Source organism: Pan troglodytes, chromosome 1, assembly GCF_028858775.2.
Source record: "Pan troglodytes isolate AG18354 chromosome 1, NHGRI_mPanTro3-v2.0_pri, whole genome shotgun sequence".
NCBI lineage: Eukaryota > Metazoa > Chordata > Mammalia > Primates > Hominidae > Pan > Pan troglodytes.
In genome coordinates, this window is record NC_072398.2 from 142,563,477 (window position 1) to 142,583,264 (window position 19,788).

At 36.8% G+C, this 19,788-nt stretch overlaps 1 long non-coding RNA gene across 1 annotated transcript in view; it reads left to right on the top strand.

Moving 5' to 3' along the window:
- The first annotated feature begins 5,872 nt into the window (after positions 1-5,872).
- Positions 5,873-19,788, top strand: part of LOC100615600 (uncharacterized) — a 78,682-nt gene continuing 64,766 nt past the window's right edge. Inside the window, exons 1-3 of the long non-coding RNA XR_010159442.1 lie at positions 5,873-6,102; positions 7,661-7,733; positions 15,792-15,876. This is a non-coding gene — a long non-coding RNA (uncharacterized LOC100615600). The remainder of the gene's footprint in view (positions 6,103-7,660; positions 7,734-15,791; positions 15,877-19,788) is intronic.

The window sequence follows — 19,788 nt, forward strand, 5'->3', positions numbered from 1 at the left end:
GGCTTGTCATATAAACATTTATGAGCCAATGGAATGACAGTCCTCATTTGAAAGCAACTAGTATAAATTTGGCGTATACCACAGTGGGTGTGAAAATTGCAAGGTAAAATAAAACAGATGAGACCATTTAAGTTTGAAATGGAAGAACAGATCACTGGCAACAGCTATTTACTTTCACAGTCACTAAAATAGGGTGTTTTGTTGTGAAAACTATCAATACAGGGTGATGGATACCCTGCTTAAAGTGCCAATATGATGCCATTCTGAACTGCAAAACGATTTCATTACAAGTGTATGGGGAACCTTTAAACATGACATTACGATGCGACTATAATGTAAGATAACAATGGAAAAACAATTTCAGAGTAAGTGTAAGGAGACTATAACCATGCAGTTAGAAGGCCACTGGAATGTGAGATTATAATAGCTCAACATTAAAATGCTGAAAAGGATATGGCCAATTGCTTTTTTTTTTTTTTAAACTGGGAATAGCCTAGACAACATTTATACTCATGAATAGTAAAGTCATAGAATGTATTTTAGGGAAGAGGGAAGTTCAGCACCAGTATATCCAGCTCTTATCCCCATTCTGAAGTGTATTCCCATTTTTTTTTTCCATTTCTTGAGGTTAAGTTGGAGACAGTTTTTTGTTTGACCTTATCACTCTCCTTCAACCATACCACTTTGAAGCTCTGTTGCAAGTTCAAAAACATTTTCTTTCTGACTCACATCTAGCCCTATGACTTGGCTGCATTAGCCACCTATGGGATATAATTTGAGTTCAACTAGGATGATTTTCTACTGCTCATTTTATCTTTCTGGCTTCCAGTTATCACTGGACCTCAGCTGAAATCTTACCATTAGAAATATATTTCTTTGAGTCTGAAATGATTTTTAAAAATTCTTTGAGGGTACATAATAAAAATTTAAAATTTAACAACACTTATCAATGTATAAAATATAAGTACCTGTTAGAGGGGTAACATACTAAACTTGAACAGTCTAAGAAGCACAGACTTTGTCATCAGACAGACCTGAGTTCATATTTCAGCACTTCTACTTAGTTATGTATAAATATGGGCAGGTCCATACTTTTCTAAGTCTTGAGTTCCTTATCTGCAAAATGGGGCTAATACCAGCACTTAATTCTTAGGGTAATTGTAATATGAAATAGATACCACGTATGAATGCCCTGCACAGTGCCCAGCCAATGTGAGGGGCCTGATAAAAATTCTCTCCTTACAAATATAGAAAGAGATAAGGGATTGGGTCAAGATGCTAGAGAGTGGAGTAAAGGAGAGAGAACAGAGCACAGTCACAATGGCAATGTGATTAGGGAGAAGGTTTCTCCCTAAACTCGACTTACTTACAATTTATTTTCGAGCCACTCCAATTCAATTCTAATTAAGCAGCCTCTTAGTCTTGATTATCTAAGGTATGCTTGAGTTTTCTTATCTCTTCCTGTTCTTCTGCATCTTTGGATTATTGTGTTTGTCCACAAGTACTGCCACCTTTAGTACTGCTCTATCTATGATAGTGGGACATTCTGTCCTTGGGAGATGACTTGTGGCCACTGTCTGAGCTGTTCCTCACTGGGCCTCTTTCCTTTAGGCTTCTATCATGCACGGTGCTACCTTAAATAATCTCATCTTGGATCACAACCTGGGGTAGTGATTTTCCAGCTCCTGAGGTTATACAAAAGTGTAAACAGGAATTTTATTATACTACTGAACCAGTTTTAAATCTATTCATCCATATCATACTTAAAGGACCAATTCACTAATAAGATCAAACACAGTTTTGTGAGCATAGAATGCAACATTTTCTCCCCAGATATTTTCTTCTGGTAAGAGTCTTGATTTTAGCTGTGTTATTAGTTTTTGTCTAAAGCCCTCATAGCATTATCAAGCATTCTCATGAAGGAGTTACCTGACTCTAAAAATATATTCTTGTATTACTCCGGTTTAGTGACCCCATTCACCATATGATTGGTTAATTTCCTTAAAAGTTTTTCTATAGGGATAAGTCACCAAAGAAATAACTCACTCAGAGTGCAAGGGTTCAACAGGGGTTGAACATACTTTATGGCCCTAGGCACTAGCAGTGCCAGTAATTGAAGGTGATTCATAAATGATTTTTGGAGTAAACTTCATGTAGACTACAAACCAATCCAAATTATTCAAGGCAGTATAATCTGGGTGACGTGGAATGCAATGCTGTAACACAACTACTTTGCCTTCAGCCCATAATGAGCACCAACTATGTGAAAGATGTGAAGACAATCATTTTCTCACGTGGAGATTAGATTGGGGAAGAAACATATTTGTTGTGTGTCTCCTGTATGCTAGACTTCGTATGCCTTACTTCATTCACTTACTCTTAAAAACAACCCCAAGAGTCGTTTTGTCATTTTGTCATAAATATGCATTATCATCCATATTTTATAAAGAATGAAAACTAAGAGAGGTTGAGAGACCTGTCTGAGGTTATATATGTGGAGTGTTAAAGCTAGGATTTGAACATGACTGTCCGGTTACAAATCCTCTGCTATTTACACTCTATCACATTGCTGCCCCTTGTGTGAATTCAATTACAATCCACTAGAGGAAAAAATAAAAGAACATAAAGGACTGGATGGCAAAGTAATCTGTGATAAGTGCCATGTGAGTAGAATGAAAAGTACCAAGGGTTTGAAGGAGAAAAAGATTACTTCTGCCTGGGTTCTGTCTTCACTGTGGCATTTATCTTTTTTTTTTTTTTCTATCTGCTCTTTGGGGATGCTGCTTTCCCTCACTGGTGTGCTTCTCTGTCTATCAAGCAATGGTCAACACTGACTTCTTAAACTGCCTAAGCCAGTAATTATTGCCTAAAATAAAAAACCGAGTCCCTAGACTGCTTGTTATGTTCCAGATCTCTTCTATTCTCATTTTTCCCCAGAAATGTTTCCCCTGGATGACTCTTATATCTCCACAATGTGTTAAAAGTATACATGTACCCTAGAACTTAAAGTATAATAATAAAAATAAATAAATTCAAAAAAAGTAAAAGAAAAAGAAAAAAGTGTACTTAGTCTTTAAGGCCCAAGTCAAATGTACTTTCTGGGAACTCTTCCCCCAGCAGAATTAGCGACAATTTGTCTCTTGTCTCTCAGCGCATTGGCTATACAACTATTTGATACGTGTTACCTATTGTTTAGCATGGTGGAGTCATGCTAAGCATCAGGTCAAGTTATGTTTTGTTTTGGGATTTGGACATTTAATGGCACATCTGTCATATTAGTGAGGTGGACCTGATAAGAGTCCATTTAGCTGAGTGATCGAGAAGTGTCTTTTGGGGGCAGGGATGATACTAGGTAACAAGAGAATCCGAAACACATCCTTTGTCTAAAAACCATCATCCTTATGGTAAGAAGGTGGAGTTTCTTTGAAGAGTTCAGCCTTCCTCCTGCCAACATGCAGTTGTGTCTGGGGCAAAAGGTGGTGTGATGTGAAAGAGGATATAACTAAAACATCTGAAAACTATTTTCATATAAACTATGAGATTTTGGGGACAAGAAAATACCATTGCTAGAAACTGACAGAGTAACGTATGAACATGGTATCATTCTTACGGCAAGTGCATTGGGACTGTGGAGGTCACAGCCTGGTTTTAGGTCGTCACAGGCTTCAGCACAGTATCTCTGTACCTGAAGTCTGTAGATTTCTGGGGAGGGGTTAGGCTGCATGGCAAAAGGTCCACAAATCCATAAGCACCTGATATATTGTCAATGGGCAAAACAGTGTTTCCTGAATGAATGCACTACTTCCTTTCAAATATATGTAGAGATTCTTACGATGAATAAATATGTTTATTGAAAGGATTACTGAATTTGTTGTCATATGTGTCATTAAGTATTTTTTCAATTAACAGACACTAAAACGTACCTATTTTTGTTACAAATGTGGTGAATATGAAACCTTTTAAGGTTAAAAAGGTGCTTCCATACTCACAGAGGATTATTGGTGAGGGGTGGAGTTAGTGACATCTGGTGGTGGCAGCTCCTACTGATTAGCTCCATGAGTACTAGCTCTTCTTTACTATCTAACACACAAACATTGGTGACTGGCATTTAGTAAGTCAATTTGGAATGAATGAATAAGAGAATGAATTAATAGTTTTTGGGTTGAGAAATGTCTACCCCTTCTACTATTGCATTCTGACCCATTACATAGAATTCCATGTATAGGCCAGTCTCCATGAAAGCAAGAAAAAAGTTAAAAAAAAAAGAAAAAGTCTACCACTTTTCATCCAGTTAGTACACAAATACTGTGATAATTTAAATCCCAGTGGTACAGTCATGTGGACCAGAACCAGCCCCTATATTGGCATGTGAACTTATTTCTACCCAGTGAGTCAGTTAAGATGGGAATAATAATTTAATTTAGTGTACTTCACTTGTGACTGTCACAATAAACCCTGATGTATGTATATTAGTTCCAAGGGAAAGATAATCCATGTCATTTGAACTTTCTTTCGCCAAATTTAAAATGTGGTTTGTAAAAAGTTTTGATTGAAAATAGAAAAACTCTGGTGAAATTTTCAAAAGGAGTAAATCATATTCTTGAGATAATTTCAATTAAACCATTTTCTGTGAAGATGTGTCAGCTTTGGGTATGTCATGAGCCAGGTCTCTTCATATGCTTTCACACATAGGCCAAAGATTTGCTGCAAACTCTGTGAGTTAGATAAGTCTAGGCAGGTTTTTTCATTTCCCTTCTTCTTTACTTGTGGGACTGTCAACTCTCAGAAAATCTAGTGAGGCCTTAATTTATAAACATTCAATGTATCCTCATACTATTGAAGCATCATGGGAGGGGATATTAAGAGGAGGTAGAACCATGAAATTCAAAGAGAATTCCAAATGGTTCAAGATGAAAGGGAGCTTAGAGGTCATCATAGTCCAATCTGTTCATTTTACTGATGTAGCCGAAAATGGGAAGTGACTGGTACAACATTAAGTTTCTAGTTAGTTGTAGAGTTGGGCCACCAAGACTTTTCCCATTTCAAAATCTCTACTTGCTCTGGTCCCCATTACAAAAAAATTTTATGTGGATTTTGGCTCTGATGTCACCTCTTCCAACATTGGATGACTTAATAACTCTCTGTACCACTGTTCTCCATTTGCCACTCTTTAGAGACTCTTTCTACCGGTGACAGGAAGCTGACCTTTAAGGAAAGCAGCAGAAAGCTTCATGGCCTTCTGGCTTCTGGTTGGGTTTGATCAAAGGGAGACTTGGCAGGGTACTCTCAGAGGAGAGAGAGATCAGTGCATTTATGACCCTCCACGCCCGGACTGCAAGTCATTGGTGGCTGTGTTTGATACTGAAAACCAGAGTTCTTGTTGGAAGATCTTTCCTTTAGCTATAGTTTTTTCTTTGTATTCTGGTAACTGCTCCTTTCCCTCTCTACTGAGGCCTACGGGTAGTAGTGACCTTCCACTTTTACTAGTTCTAAGGTGTTTTGCTTTCCCTTACTCGTTTACCTTAATACTGTCCACACATTTTACAAAGTCCCTTTATTAAACTCTCATCAATTACCTCATTGAGTATAAAATCTGTTTCCTGCTCAAACACCAATTGATATACTCCATCCTCTGTAACCTTAATTTTTTCCTTCATAGCACAAATTACAAGCATACTCAGCTTTTAAAAATGTGTTTACTTATTTATTACCTGGCATTCCTGACCAGAATGTGTTTCCATGGCTTAGCGCAGTGCCTGACACATGGTAGATACTCAGTACATGTTTGTTAACTGAATGGTTCCAGACATACAAAGTTGTACTTCAAAATTCTTTCTATACATCACAATGAGAATAACTCTGTAGAACTTTTAAGGGATGAATCTGCCTAAAGGGAAATTTTAATTCATTTCAACGTCAAATATAAACTGTATAGGCTTTTGTGGGTTAGTAGTTGCTATTTAATATATTGTTTCTATGGTAAAATGTACTCCAGATCAACCCATTTTTTTCCCATTAGATTATAGTTTCATGAAGGCAGGAAACAGTTGTATCTTCTCCATGGTTGTATGTTGAAAGCTTTGCACACTGCCTGGCACAGAGGTAAGTTCTTCTTTGTGCTGAAGACCAAGCTAAATACTAGTGACTTGGAGATGTATGAGGCAGGATCTCTCTCTTTGAGTGGCTCATAGTCTTACGGAAGATATTGACACACAAACAAGAATGGCAATGTAAGGCAATAGGTGATACAATGGAGATTATGGGAAAGTGTTTTGGCCTTATAGAGAAAGGAGAGAAGCCAGGGAACTCTTGACAGACGATCTGGGTGGAGGGGGTGTGGTGTGGTCTTCCAGGACTTTCCTTTTCTGAAACAGCTTATTCAGGGGTGTAAGTTCAAAACTAACAGATTCTAAAATAAAATTTTTATCACCCAGTCCATTTAGAGCTGAGTATTTCATGTAAAACAGAACTTTCCTACTTGTTGACATAGGCTTTCTATTTTCCTTCTTTTATCCTTTTATTCAGGAAAAAAAAGTAAAAGAAGTAAAAATGACTTTTGAATCTGGATTTTCTGAGTGTTGATCATGTCAAAAGACAGTAAAATCTGTTGAAAAGATGATAAACTGATTATCCAAGTGTACTCTTTTAAAGCATCATGAAACTTAGCTGAAATTGACTGCAAGAAAAAAAGGAAAGAAAAACTTGTTATATTCCCCACCAGAGGGAGACAATTTTTTTCCTTTTGACTTTCAAAACCTAAATTCTGATTAATGCAGATTTGAAGAGTACAATACAAGGTTTACTGGGGCTGATTAATACCCAGGGGGAAAAAACAAACTTACAGTCTAATTTGTTTACTTTTGTCTTTTAATATCAAATTATTTTCGAGATCTAAATTCTGTTCTGCCAGCACAGTAAATGCTACTTAACATGCATGGAACTTTAAGAGCTACTTGTTATTTCAGTGTCGACTTTATCTCTAATTATATTAGTATGGATTCAGATAGGACACTGATAATATAACAACATGGAATAATTTAGCATTAATTATTTTTTATAGTAAGACATTTACAAATCAACCCTAAACTAAGAGAGACCAGGGGTATGGTGCTGGTGGAGGAGAAAGTGATAACAATGTCTCTTTCTATTGGCAAGACTGTAGATATTGGAATAAACTGAAACCAAGTCTGCCAATTTTCAATATGCCGCAACTCTACAAAATTTAAGAAAGAAATTAGCTTACAGTAGTTGCTAATTTAGGAAAAATGGTACATGAGCAATAGTTCCTTTCTATGACATATCTGTACTTAGTATAATTAAACATTTTATCAAAAATATAGAAAATTGTCTAGAGATTTATAGTGTAAGACCTACTGTACTTAAAAAAAGTCCAATTTCATGCCCAATTTAATAGATACAGTGTTAGATCTACATGTCCAGTGTAATTACTTGGACATTTCATTCTTCTCTATGGTTCTTTTTAGAAACCAGTTCAGATCTGACCTTGTGTAAATGCTTTTTAAATTACTCTGAATCATTTTACAAATCCAATTAGTGCACAGTCAAATCGCCTCAGCTCACCTCATTTGACACAGGGTGCTGCTGAAGTAGCTTTACTGCTTATTATGATTCCTATTTACTTATTCTTTGTCATTTTCAGAATATGTACAACAAAAATATGGAATAATTCTCAGAAACTCACATTTAAACATGGGATAATGTGGAGGCATCAGGTAAAATATTTGTCTGGTTAGGAGCATGAGTTTCTTGTCATAATTCAGTGGCGGTAAATGGATGCTTTGGAAAAGCATAAAGTGTCACTTAAGTTTCACTTGCCTGAGGTATCATTTAATCAGCAAGCGCAGTTAATAATTTTGCTTTTCTATTTGTCAAGCTCTCAATATTTTTTCAATATGAAGTCTGCTCCAGTGTACTTTACATGACACTTTATAATTAGTGGTACTTGAGAATTTGGCAGTTTTAAAAATTCATACAACATTCTTAGTTACAATTTATAAACGATTTTAAAGTATAATTAACATTCATCTTTACAAGTTATATGCAAACAAATATGCAAATTTAGAAATAAATATGCAAACATATACAATGTTTTTGAATTAAGTAGTCCTTAACATTTTTAATGAAATCAATATTTTATTCATATTTTGCACACAATTTTGAGTACTTACTGATTTGGGGGGGTCTACAGCGTATATGCTTTTTCGTATTGTAACCTCTAACTACCAGCAACAGGAAGGAAATGAAAATGAAATTTTTTTTTCTTTTTTGGAGATGAAAATCAAAGGCTAATTTAGTAGACAAATCCAGTAGGTGCTGTTGAGTGGATTATTGATGCAATTAAAATGGTCTTTTGCTCCTTGAACTGTTAACCTTATAAGGAACTTCTGCTTTCTTAGATGACACAAAACTCTTGCGGATCTCAAGAAGACAAAGTGGAGGGCATCAACAAACTGCCCCCTACTTTCTTGTGTGGCTATAAAGGCCAACACACTAAGTTGGTAGCTGTGGATTTTTAACATATTAAAGTCTGAAAGCAGAAGAAAGCACAGTTCAGTATAAAATGAACAAATAATTATTGGGAAAATGCACCTTAGATGGAGAAGTCGCTATGCAAGAGTACCGATTCAAAGTTTAGTTATTATGATTTTAAAAACAATCTCTTCTAAAAAGTTAACTGATTCAAGATCTTAGTTCACTCATTCAACAAAAACTCATCTTTTTAGGCTCGGTTTCCGTTCTTCCTCTGCAAGGAAGATTTCTCACTAGCAGAGTCTTCTGTCTCTGAAATCATGTTGCATTGTAAGTTAACTAGGCAATGATTTCTATGTGCCCACCATGGGCAAGGAATACATTCATTGCTGGCAGGGGTACAAAGAAATATCAGAAATAATTAACTAGCATCACACAGTTTAGCTGTAAAATGTTCTCCGATTTTTACAGGTATGCATGCTTTATTATCACGTTCAAATGACAAAATTCTTGAGGGAAAAACTTCATTTATACAAGGGATAATGAGAAGAATTTGTTTTTTGAGTGGCATCTCTGATGAATTAGTAGTTGCTCACTGGTATGCTCTTTAAAGAATGATTCTGAGGCTGTGGCATTAGCAGTACCAGCATTGCCATGTTTTTGTTATTCCTGCTCAACTTACAATCTTTTTAAAAGAAATAGCATTTCTTTTACTAGAGAATGAGGGCTTCATGATCCATTTAATTTCTCCATTGTAACTGCTAGAAATTCAGCAGAGAGTTTTGATATAAATTTCTTCTTCTCTTTTGTTGCTTGACTTTTTTCCTTTTATTTTGTATGTCATGTTACTGTACTACAGTTTGTTTTTGACAGCTGGTTGCTTTAAGTCTTTTTGAAAGAAACAAATCATTGCATATACTTACTTCTTCCTATAAGTTTTATCGTGCTTAGCATAGGTCCAGGACCCTAAGGAGGCATAGAATAAATGCACTTTGCATGGAGAACACTGAACTTGATGCTATGGAGATCCCATATGGTAGGTGCACAACGATGCATGAATGAGTAAGTGAATGAATGAATGAGTTCAGAGGGAATTTAAACCATGAGAAAAATCATGATGGTTTGTGACTTATCAAGGAAAGCATCTGATGAATCTTTTAAGGCTGATGCCTTAAAAAAGGCATAGAATGATGATTGGAAGAGGAGGAAATGGCTTAGACGAGAATAGAGGTTTAGCAAGAAGAATTTAAAAGGACAGGAGCCATCATGTAATAATATTTGACTCCTCTCCATGGGCCTATTTGCTTGTGTGGAATGTAAAATTTCAGGGAACAGAAATTTTTAAACATTAATTTGGAACACATTAGTGTGGCCTTCCACAGAGTATGCCAGAGTGTTTTTAGGTTGTTTGAAGATGAAGATGATCCTCTTACCTACATTATTTCAAGTTCAAAAATTAAAAATTATAGGGCATGATAATTTCAACTTTTAGATTTAGGGTGAAATAATTCATTTAGATGCATCACAAATTAATCTTCCCTCATAGAATCAGAATAAGCAATTGAAATTCTGTTTTGCAACAAGCTGCTCCATAATGTCTGTGGGGACTAGTTTTGTTTATTTGCTGCTATATGATAGTCTTAGGTAAACAACATACAGCTATATCTATGTGCATCTGGGTAGGCTTAAACATTTTTATTATGCAACTTAAAAATGAAAAAGCCAAATCTGCTGCACTTAACGAAACAGCTAAATCCCATTCAGTGTAAAACAAACCCCTACCACCTTCTTGTCAAGTAACCTTGGCCTTTAAAGACCATCCCCACACAATCAGTCCCTTCCATGTGCCTTTCATTCTTCCCATAATCTAGGATTTTTTTCCTCGATGTTTTGTTTCTCTGGGCTGAATTTCATCTCAGTTGATTGCCCAATTCACTTTTCATTCACTCATAATTGTTTTTTGAATTGTCTCAAATTCTCAAATGGATTATGACAATTTGAAAATTAACAATGGCGCCTTAATTGCATGGGGCTGTGTGATCCACAAAACCCTGTTGGCTGACGTTTTTACCCCCACCTGTAATTTTTTTTTTTAAACCAAATGTGAAAAGGTAGAAACACATATAAGCATAAAACACACGTGGTTGTGATTTACAAAAATTGTTGACTTTCCAGTATTTGGAAATTAACCACAGACACTTGCAAAACCATTTTACAATAGAAATTATTTTAAAAATTCAATTGGATTTTCTTTCTCTCAAACTTAGCTTCTTTTGTGGAAGCAGCAACATATGCAAGCAGGGTAGCATTTTCTGGATGTGTATGGAAATTAAGATTCAGGAAAAATAATCATTATTCTTTAATTATGTAACTTTGGCTGGGCTCTCAATGCAGCTTGGCAATCCTCTCACTTGTCCCCGAAGGACTTCCTCTAGAATTCCTCTTGAGGCAGCTGTTTGAAACCTTTAAACTCATGCCATTCTACTCATGCCCCTCACTCTCAGCCTTTACCCTTACTTCATAATTTACAGAGACTATAGCAGCTCCAAGCTATCTCCTTGGACTTTCTTCGCTTCCACCTACAGACTCGCCTACAGAAGCACACCTGTTTTTGTTTTTGTTTTTCTTTGAGATGGAGTTTTGCTCTTGTTGCCCAGGCTGGAGTACAATGGCGCGATCTTGGCTCCACCTCCCTGGTTCAAGCGAATCTCCTGCCTGAGCCTCCCGAATAGCTGGGATTATAGGCATGTGCCAACATGCCCGGTTAATTTTTGTATTTTTAGTAGAGATGGTGTTTCACCATGTTGGCCAGGCTGGTCTTGAACTCCTGACCTCAAGTGATCTGCCAGCCTCAGCCTCCCAAAGTGCTGGGATTACAGGTGTGAGCCACTGTGCCTGGCCAAGAAGCACACATCTTTTAATATTTCTTCTTCAGTCTTAAAGTAAGAGGGTTTTTCTTTCATCCCAGTATTAACTTTTTGGGTTCATTGGATTCTATCTCCTCTGACCTCCTCCCTAGATGTAAATTTTTTTCTTTCTCTTGTCTCTGATTCCCTCTCTTCAGCCTACAGACATGATCAAATCTAATCTTCCCCATCTCCTATTGCTTTAACCTCCTCCCAACTCTCATCTTATCTACCTTGGCCGTTTGTGTGCAGCCAGCCCTCTTTTACTTACCATCTTCCTACCCGCTCACCATGCACTGGGAGTTAGTAAAAGAAGGCCACACCTATTCCAGGTAATCACCTAGGAGCTCATGTCCTGTCTTTTTCTTTTCTCTTCTAGCTCATATTCTTTGTTCTCTATTGCTTGGTTTTTCACCCTGCCTTCAGAGAGCTGTTTCTGGATACTCAATTTTTGGTTTTATGGTTTCCTTGATTGTAGCTTTCACATACTCCTCACTTAAACTATGTCTCAACCTTAGTTTTTGGGCCAAAGTTTGGCCCTTTCTGCCAGGAGATGGAGTGTTAGACATTTTTCTGAACTATGAAGCCTTTTAAAGTTGTGCTTTGAGTATGCTTTCTGTTCTCTACAAAAGCACTGTCTGTTTCCTCAGCTCCCACTCACTTCTTATCCAATTGAAGCTGGTCTTGCTAAGATGACTAATAAGTCCTCTTTGACCCCTACAAGCAAGATGACTTCCTAATGCTAGATCCAATAGCCCATTGGCCAACACTAGGCCAAGTGGCCCATTTCCAATTTTCAATATTGTCTCATCTTTTAACACTATCAACTTCTTCTGACTTTTTGATATTTTCCAACTGTTGGCTTCCAGCACACTTATCAGTATGCATATTTTTACTGATTATCTACTACTCCGATTCTTGAGATACAAAGGGGAGTGGAACACGGTCTCTGCCCGCACAGACATTACAATGTAGGGTAGAAGAAAGACAAGTAAATAGGCAAATACAATTCATGATGTAAAGTCTACACATGGAAAATACTCACTCCTATGCTTGTGGGGGTCAAAGAGGACTTACTTCTAGACAGAAGCTTGAGGGATGATTAGGAACAGTCTAGGTCATGTGGGGCCAAGGGTGCGAGTTCCAGGAAGAAGGAGCAATTCTACCAAAATTCAAAGGGGAGAGGACAGGAATGTTCAGATAACTTCAAGGAGTTCAGTGTGATTGGAGCACAGGGGTTAGGGTGTGTATTGTAAGAAATGGGCTGGACAGGAGGCAGGGACCAGGTCATGGAAGGCCACATGAGCCATTTTTAAAGAGTTTGGAAATTGTATAAAGGCAATGAGAAACTACTGAAAAATGTTAATATTATACGGAGGAGTAATATCATCACAGTCATATTCTGGAAATATCACTCTGGTTGCTGCGATAATGAATTTGGTGATGGTAAGAGTGGTGGCAGGAAGTTGGGTTAAAAGGCTGTGGCAGAAATCTAGGCAAGATGGCCTTGGTCTGATCCCATAGAGTGGTAATATGGATATATGGAGGTAAAAATAAGTGGTGGGTTTTAGTGACATGAAAGAACAATAATGGAAAAGACTTGGTAATGGATTGAGCTATCCCTTTCAATTATCTTCAGTTCCTTTCTATCCCATCGTGGCACACTTACCCATAAAAATGATAGCGTTTCTCACATTTCATGTTATTTTTCTGTTATAGTATAGGGTCTATAACTAGGACTCTATTTGATTAATCTCCATCTCCATTGCTCAGCTTGATGTTTTGTGGATAACAGATAAACAATCAAGGCTGGTTGACTGAGTGACTCAACTTCCCTGGGTAATGTTTGATATTAATTTTTAGCATATACCTCTGTCGGATTATCTTCCCCACCCCTCTCACCCTTCCATTCATTATAGAACCATAAAGAATGCTTCCCAGTTTGAACATTAAAAAAATACCCTGCAAGTAAAAATTTATTCTTATGTTTAAACTCTTTATAAATATTTATTTTTAATGATGTGAAGCCAGATACTCTATCATTCCCTTTATTAGCTTTCTATTGCTGCTGTAAAAATTACCACAAACTTAGAGGCTTAAAGCAACACAAATTTATTATTTCACAGTTTCTACAGATCAAAAGTCCAGGAGGGCTTGACTGGGTTCTATGTTCAGTGTATCACAAAGCTGAAATCAAGGTATTGGCTGAGCTAGCCTCTTATATGGAAGCTCTGGGAAGATTCCATTCTAAGGTTGTTTGGTTGTTGGCAAAATTTAGTTCCTTGCAGTTGTAGGATGGAAGTCCCTCTGTCCTTGCTGGCTGTCAACTGGGGGCTGCTGTTAGCTGCTAAAGACCACTCAAATTTCTCTTCACCTGGCCTCCTCCCTCTTCAAACCAGCCATGGCAAGTCTGGTTTTGATTCTCTTAGATTTCACCCTTTGACTATATTCTCAGATTTTTAGGACTCATATGATTACATTGGGACTACTGGCATAATCCAGGGTGATCTCCTAATTTTAGGGCCAACTGATTAGCAACCTAAATTACATCTACAAAGCTCCTTTTGCCATGTGATGTAATATATTTATGGGCATGATATTTTGTCATATTCACAGTCTGGAGATTAGAATGGGACATTTTAGAAATTCTATTTAATACATACCTATTTTAAATTGGGAAAAGTTATATAACAAATTAGACACCACTATAATGTCATATTGTAAATTAATCAGTAGTGTTGGGCATAACTTTTTCCAGAAAGTGTCCTATAATTTTATCTTATATCTTTCATTTGTTACGTACTGAAGTTTTAGATTTGTTTTTTAACCTTTCCACCCTTCTACCCAAACCTACTATGTTGAATGGGGAAAGGATCAGTCTTCAGTAGCCAAGATGGCCAGATAATAATGTCCCAATGGTGCAAAATATACGTATATAATTTTGTGACCAGAAACAATTATAGAGACAGATTTTTAGCTCTGAGGAAGGAGAGAGGAGGCAGTGTGAACCTGTTGTAATCATACCAAGCACTTATGATTTCTGATCCCGAGGAATGGAGAATCAAAACTTTTCATTTTGGATAATCAAAATTCCTTGATAGCCCCCATATTCAGATATGACTTTTTATTTATTTAATACATATTTAATGAGCATCTGTCAGATTCTCAGATACTATTCTGTGCACTAGGAATAGGATGTTGGATAAGGCATGCCAGGTTCCTGTCTTCTTGGAACTTCTTGTTGCTGTGTACTTTGGCAGACAAAGGAGTAAAATGGCAAAAAGAGGAGAGATGGGGGTGGTGATCTCTTCTCGTATGAACCAAATGCTCTTCTCATATGCTCAGAGAGCTTCAGATACCAATTTTTCTCTTTTCCTGAAAGGCAGCTGATATAGTTTGGATGTTTGCCCCTCCATATCTCCTGTTGAAATGTAATCCCTAAGGTTGGAGGTGGAGCAGATCATGGGGCAGAGGTTTGGATCACAGGGCAGATCCCTAATGAATGGCTCAAGGCCATCCCTTTGGTAATGAGTGAGTTCATGCAAAAGCCATTTGTTTAAAACAGCCTGGCCCCCTCCTCTCTCTCTCTCTTGCTCCTTCTCTTGCCATGCGATGTGTCTGCTCCCCTTTCACCTTCTGCCATGACTGTAAGCTTCCTGAGGCCAGAAGCTGAGCAGATGCTCATGCCACACCTGTACACCCTATAGAACCATGAGCCAATTAAAGGTCTTTATAAATTGCTCAGCCTCAGGTATTTCTTTATAGCAATGCAAGAATGGCCTAACACAGCAGCCTTGGAGGGCTGAAGGAGATACTCCACAGGAGAGATGGCCTTGACCAATATGACTCAGCAGGGGTGTAGGTCATAGAGACAGATAGAGTTGGAAAAATACTCTAATTAAACATTAGTGAGTTTTCTTTTTTCAAAAAGTTTAGCATAAGGAAAAAAAATGCCTAAAGAAAAAGTTTCAAGGATGACTTTAAAAATTCAACTCACAAATTACCAGTTTGTTGTGTAGGATATTGGGAACATTTGGTGATACAAGAAATAGTTAACAGTTCTTTGCTTTTGTATTATCACCTTGTTTGGTGTACTGAGGCCCTGATGAGTTCCCAAAGAATATCAGGATGTGAATACAAATTGTCAATCTTGTAAAATCAGTTTACCAGTCAAATAAAAAAAAATCTGGACTTGTCTTTCTTTCATACAATGCTCAGGACACCAATGCCATTGAGCTTGTTTGAGAATAAAGATGAGGAAATTGTCAGTCATTAGGTATAGCACTAGCAAATGAGAACAATATTTGAGAGACCATTTATTACCAATTTCAATTCAGCTTCATTTGTGGATACAAACATATTGTGAGTATTTATCCATTTCTTCTTATTTTTTAGAGAAACAAAAACAGAAACGAAGATAACCATGATACCTAATGTTACAAGAAGAAAGCACTTGTAATCACAAGGGTACTGAGAAAAGGTAACAGACACATTTATATTTGTGGAACCAGGAATCTTTCTGATGACTTTCAGAAAGGGTGGACATACAAATAAAAATCAACCTTCTTCTTGGTGAGGATTTGACCCTGGTTCCATATTAACCCAAGAGCTGATAAGCACAAACCTGGAGTCCAGTTTTTATGCAAATATAACAACTCTGCTTATACCTTGAATTACTTGTATGAAGCGGGGAAAATTTTTTACTCTCTCTGAACCCATAATTAAAAAAAATCTGTATGACTTGGATAATAAACCCACTTCCTAGAATTTTTATGAATATGAAATATTGTGGGAACTACCTAGTATGTTATGGAGCACATGGTTTGTGTTTAATATGTGGAAGCTAGTATTGCTATTATTGTTGTTGTTATAAACAATAGCACTTCTATCTACATAATTCTCAAACTTTCCCCCTGAAGCTCAAGATACTTTAGTACATTAATTATTATTAACTTCAATGCACAGATTGAGAAACTGGGAAAAAATATGCAAGCCGCAGAGTGGAGAAAGAAAATTCCAGGTGTCCATATTCCTTGTCATGTAATTTGCCACTGTAATTAGATCTACGTGATGATGACCTTTAGGGGACTGCCTCAGAGTGCTGAATTGTTCAATTCATTAGAGTGGCACCATCAAAATGACCTGATAATGTTAGCACAATTGTCCTTGTACCAAGCAGAAGAGTCCTTTCATTCCTTTTCTTCCCGTAGTTCCAGGGCTACACAAGCCCAGCAAAAAGCAGAAGCAGAGAATGAACAATGATTTGGGATGATGCTAGTGGCTGATGTCTCAGAGGAGGCAAGCACCCTTTCTCAGACAACCCAGTTTCTTGACTCTCAGCCTTCTTTGGTTTAACTTTGGATTGTTAACCGTTTACTGCCTGAAACTTTGTCTAACTCCCTGTGCCTTTGGAGTATGAAGTTCCCAGTATATCATCTGCATTGATTTTGGTTCCTGTTTCACAAGCTGTGCATCACAGACCTTTATCTTGCAATTATCCATGGTCCGGATGAGCAACTTCAGCCTTAAAACCAGGAGCAGACTTTTCCAATCAACTTTTGCAAATTCAAGGGGAAAGAAAGAAAAGAACCATGTAGGCTCTTGGATGTTACTTCTCTTAGGGAAAAGGGAAGGATATAGCTTGATATTTTTACTGCAGTCTCCCCAAACCTTCCACTCATCATGCTGCCAACATCATTATTAATCTGTACCTTCTCTGGAATTTTATGGGCATGTTGAATTCATTGTCATCTCCAGAAAAGAGCAAAGCATGGTGTGGACAATTTAAAACCACATTCAGTTGCTTTATTTTGGCCAAAAGTTTAAACATTTTTGTTCTTTATTTTTTTTTTAGCTTGTTAAGCCGTTTGCAGAACTACTGCTATAGATTAAACCTGACAGGTCTAAGCACATAGTATAACTGTGTGATGCACACATGTGTGTATTCCCTTCCCTACACACACACACACACACACACACACACATTCCATCAGCACGTCAGATTTATGGAATTTGAAATGTTTCTTTCTCTAGAGAATGGTATAACATTTACATAAAATATCAGCTTACATTTTGTGAAATTTGACAAATTACTCATAAATCTCTCTTTCTCCCTTAATCTGTTCTTGACATGTCCCCAAAAGTTTTGAGATGGCCTTAGTGATACATCTTATACTCATGTCAAGTATTTTGTTGACATCAATAGGAGTTTTACTCATATAAAAAGCCCTGGATTGGGTTACCAGACACATGAAGCAGACAAGAAGCATTCAAAAGTTGCCAGTGAATAAGAAGTGTCAAATAAGTGTCCACCACAAGAGCAAATATCCCTGGGTATCCATTAACTTCAATAAACAGAACATATTTGGCAGTGTGCTGTTTGACATGGATTTACAAAGGAGTTTGCCAAATCATTTTTTTCTTTCTCTCTGTGAAATGTCAGTGAAAGAAAAAATAGGGGAATTGTGGTCCCATTACTGGATAATTTCTATAATATTGTATAAGAAAGATAAGTTATTTGATATTCAAGATATGTATAGTGCACAGAGGCACCAATTTGGTGGGGAATTGATGACTCTTTCACCAATCTTCTAAGCACTGGCTTTTACAAAGCCAGTCCTATGACTTACGGCCCCATTCTGAGTAAAACACATAGTTCAATATCTCTTGACTGGTATCTTAAAAAATTGTTTAAAACAAATGTTCTTCTATTTCTGTTTTAGCATTTATTTTTGTTTGCACATGACTAAGGCTGTTTCTTTTTGGTAAATTTAATTTGCTATAGTCTGGACCCCAACACTGAAAGAATGCATCCTCTGAGATAGGGCTGCCAACTATGGCAAGTAGCATTGCAAAGTATATAAATTTGCTCTATATACTTTTCAAACTTCTCGGATGCAGTCACTGACATTTGGCCTGATCTAGGAAACCCTGGGGATTGGAAAAACACAAAGCATACTACTGTACTGACATGCAAAATGTCTTATAATCTGTCTTTATCTTTCATGGCTGCAGTGGTCTGGATAAATTAGACCAAATTGGGCTAAACACTGTCCTTGGCTACACTCACGTAGCTGTTTTCAACGGCTAATAGGAGCTGTGTGTGCACATCCAAGGACAGGATTTGGCCCCCTTTGTCTTTGCACAAGCAGTTGCTTTAGTTGGTATGATTATTCCTGAATGACTGTTTTATAAGCAGTATTTTTGCCCAGTTTAAATCTTTTTTCACTTTATTCTTCATAGTCAAGACATTTATGAATATGGAAACGTGTAACCTAAAATCTTCGGTTTCTGGAAAAATAAAAATCTCCCTAATAAAACCTGTGAAAATTGCAAATGAACTGGGAAAGAGGTAAAGCAAGTCATATAAATGTTGGCAAAAACACAAGTAACACTGAGAAAACGTGTTAACACTCATTAATGGTTAACAATCTGATTAAAATTTTTACAGCACATTGATCCTTGGCCTTTCAAAAGGGAATCTGTCATTAAATAATATTTTCAAGGAAAATACATGTCACCAAATACATTTATTTATTCAGATGCAAAAAAGCTGAAATAAACTCTCAATGTAACTCCACCCTCTTCCCTCGGAAAATTATTACATAAATCTCACTATTTTCCAGAGGATAAACCTTTTAAAATAGAAGAGAACAAGTCTGACAGAAAAGTTTTTATTACTGAAAATTGCAACCTTGGCTTATCTTTGAATTTTCTTCTAGAAAACAATAAATACAATCAGCACCTTAAGGTTTTGGAAGGGACTTCTTGCATAAATCAATACATGATACAAATAAAAAGGAAGACACTATAATTTCTTGAATTTTTGAGGCACATGCAAGAATTAGCTCATTTCCTTTGTGCTTTGAGCAAATCTTATTCATAGCTCCTTATTGCCCATTTGCTGAAGATGATCAATTTAAGAATGTATTTAATTATACATTGGAACAGGGACTTTCAAAAGTTCATAAGTATGTACATTATCCATGCCAATATATAAATAATTGCAAGTTAAATATTTTCACTTTTTGTGGCGTCATAATCCTTTATATAATAATTTAAGCAAAATAATCCCACTGAGTTCTTTGGTCAATAATTTGTCTAAGATAGTGGACTTTTTTTTTACTACCTGCCAATGTGAACAGATTCCAGGTATTTGAGATCTGTCATATCTTTGCTTGAAACATTTTGAATACCAACTCCAAAAACTCGACATTAATAAAACATTAAAGTTCCAACTTATGCCCATAAGAGTCAAGAAATACACAGTTAAGGTCGACCCAGGTCTCTTAACTCTGTTCTCCTGCATGCATGCATGGGTGATGGGGCAGCGGTGTGAACTGTTGCTTAAATCAGTCTTCCTGCATAATCTGAAAATGTAATTGAATTAGTG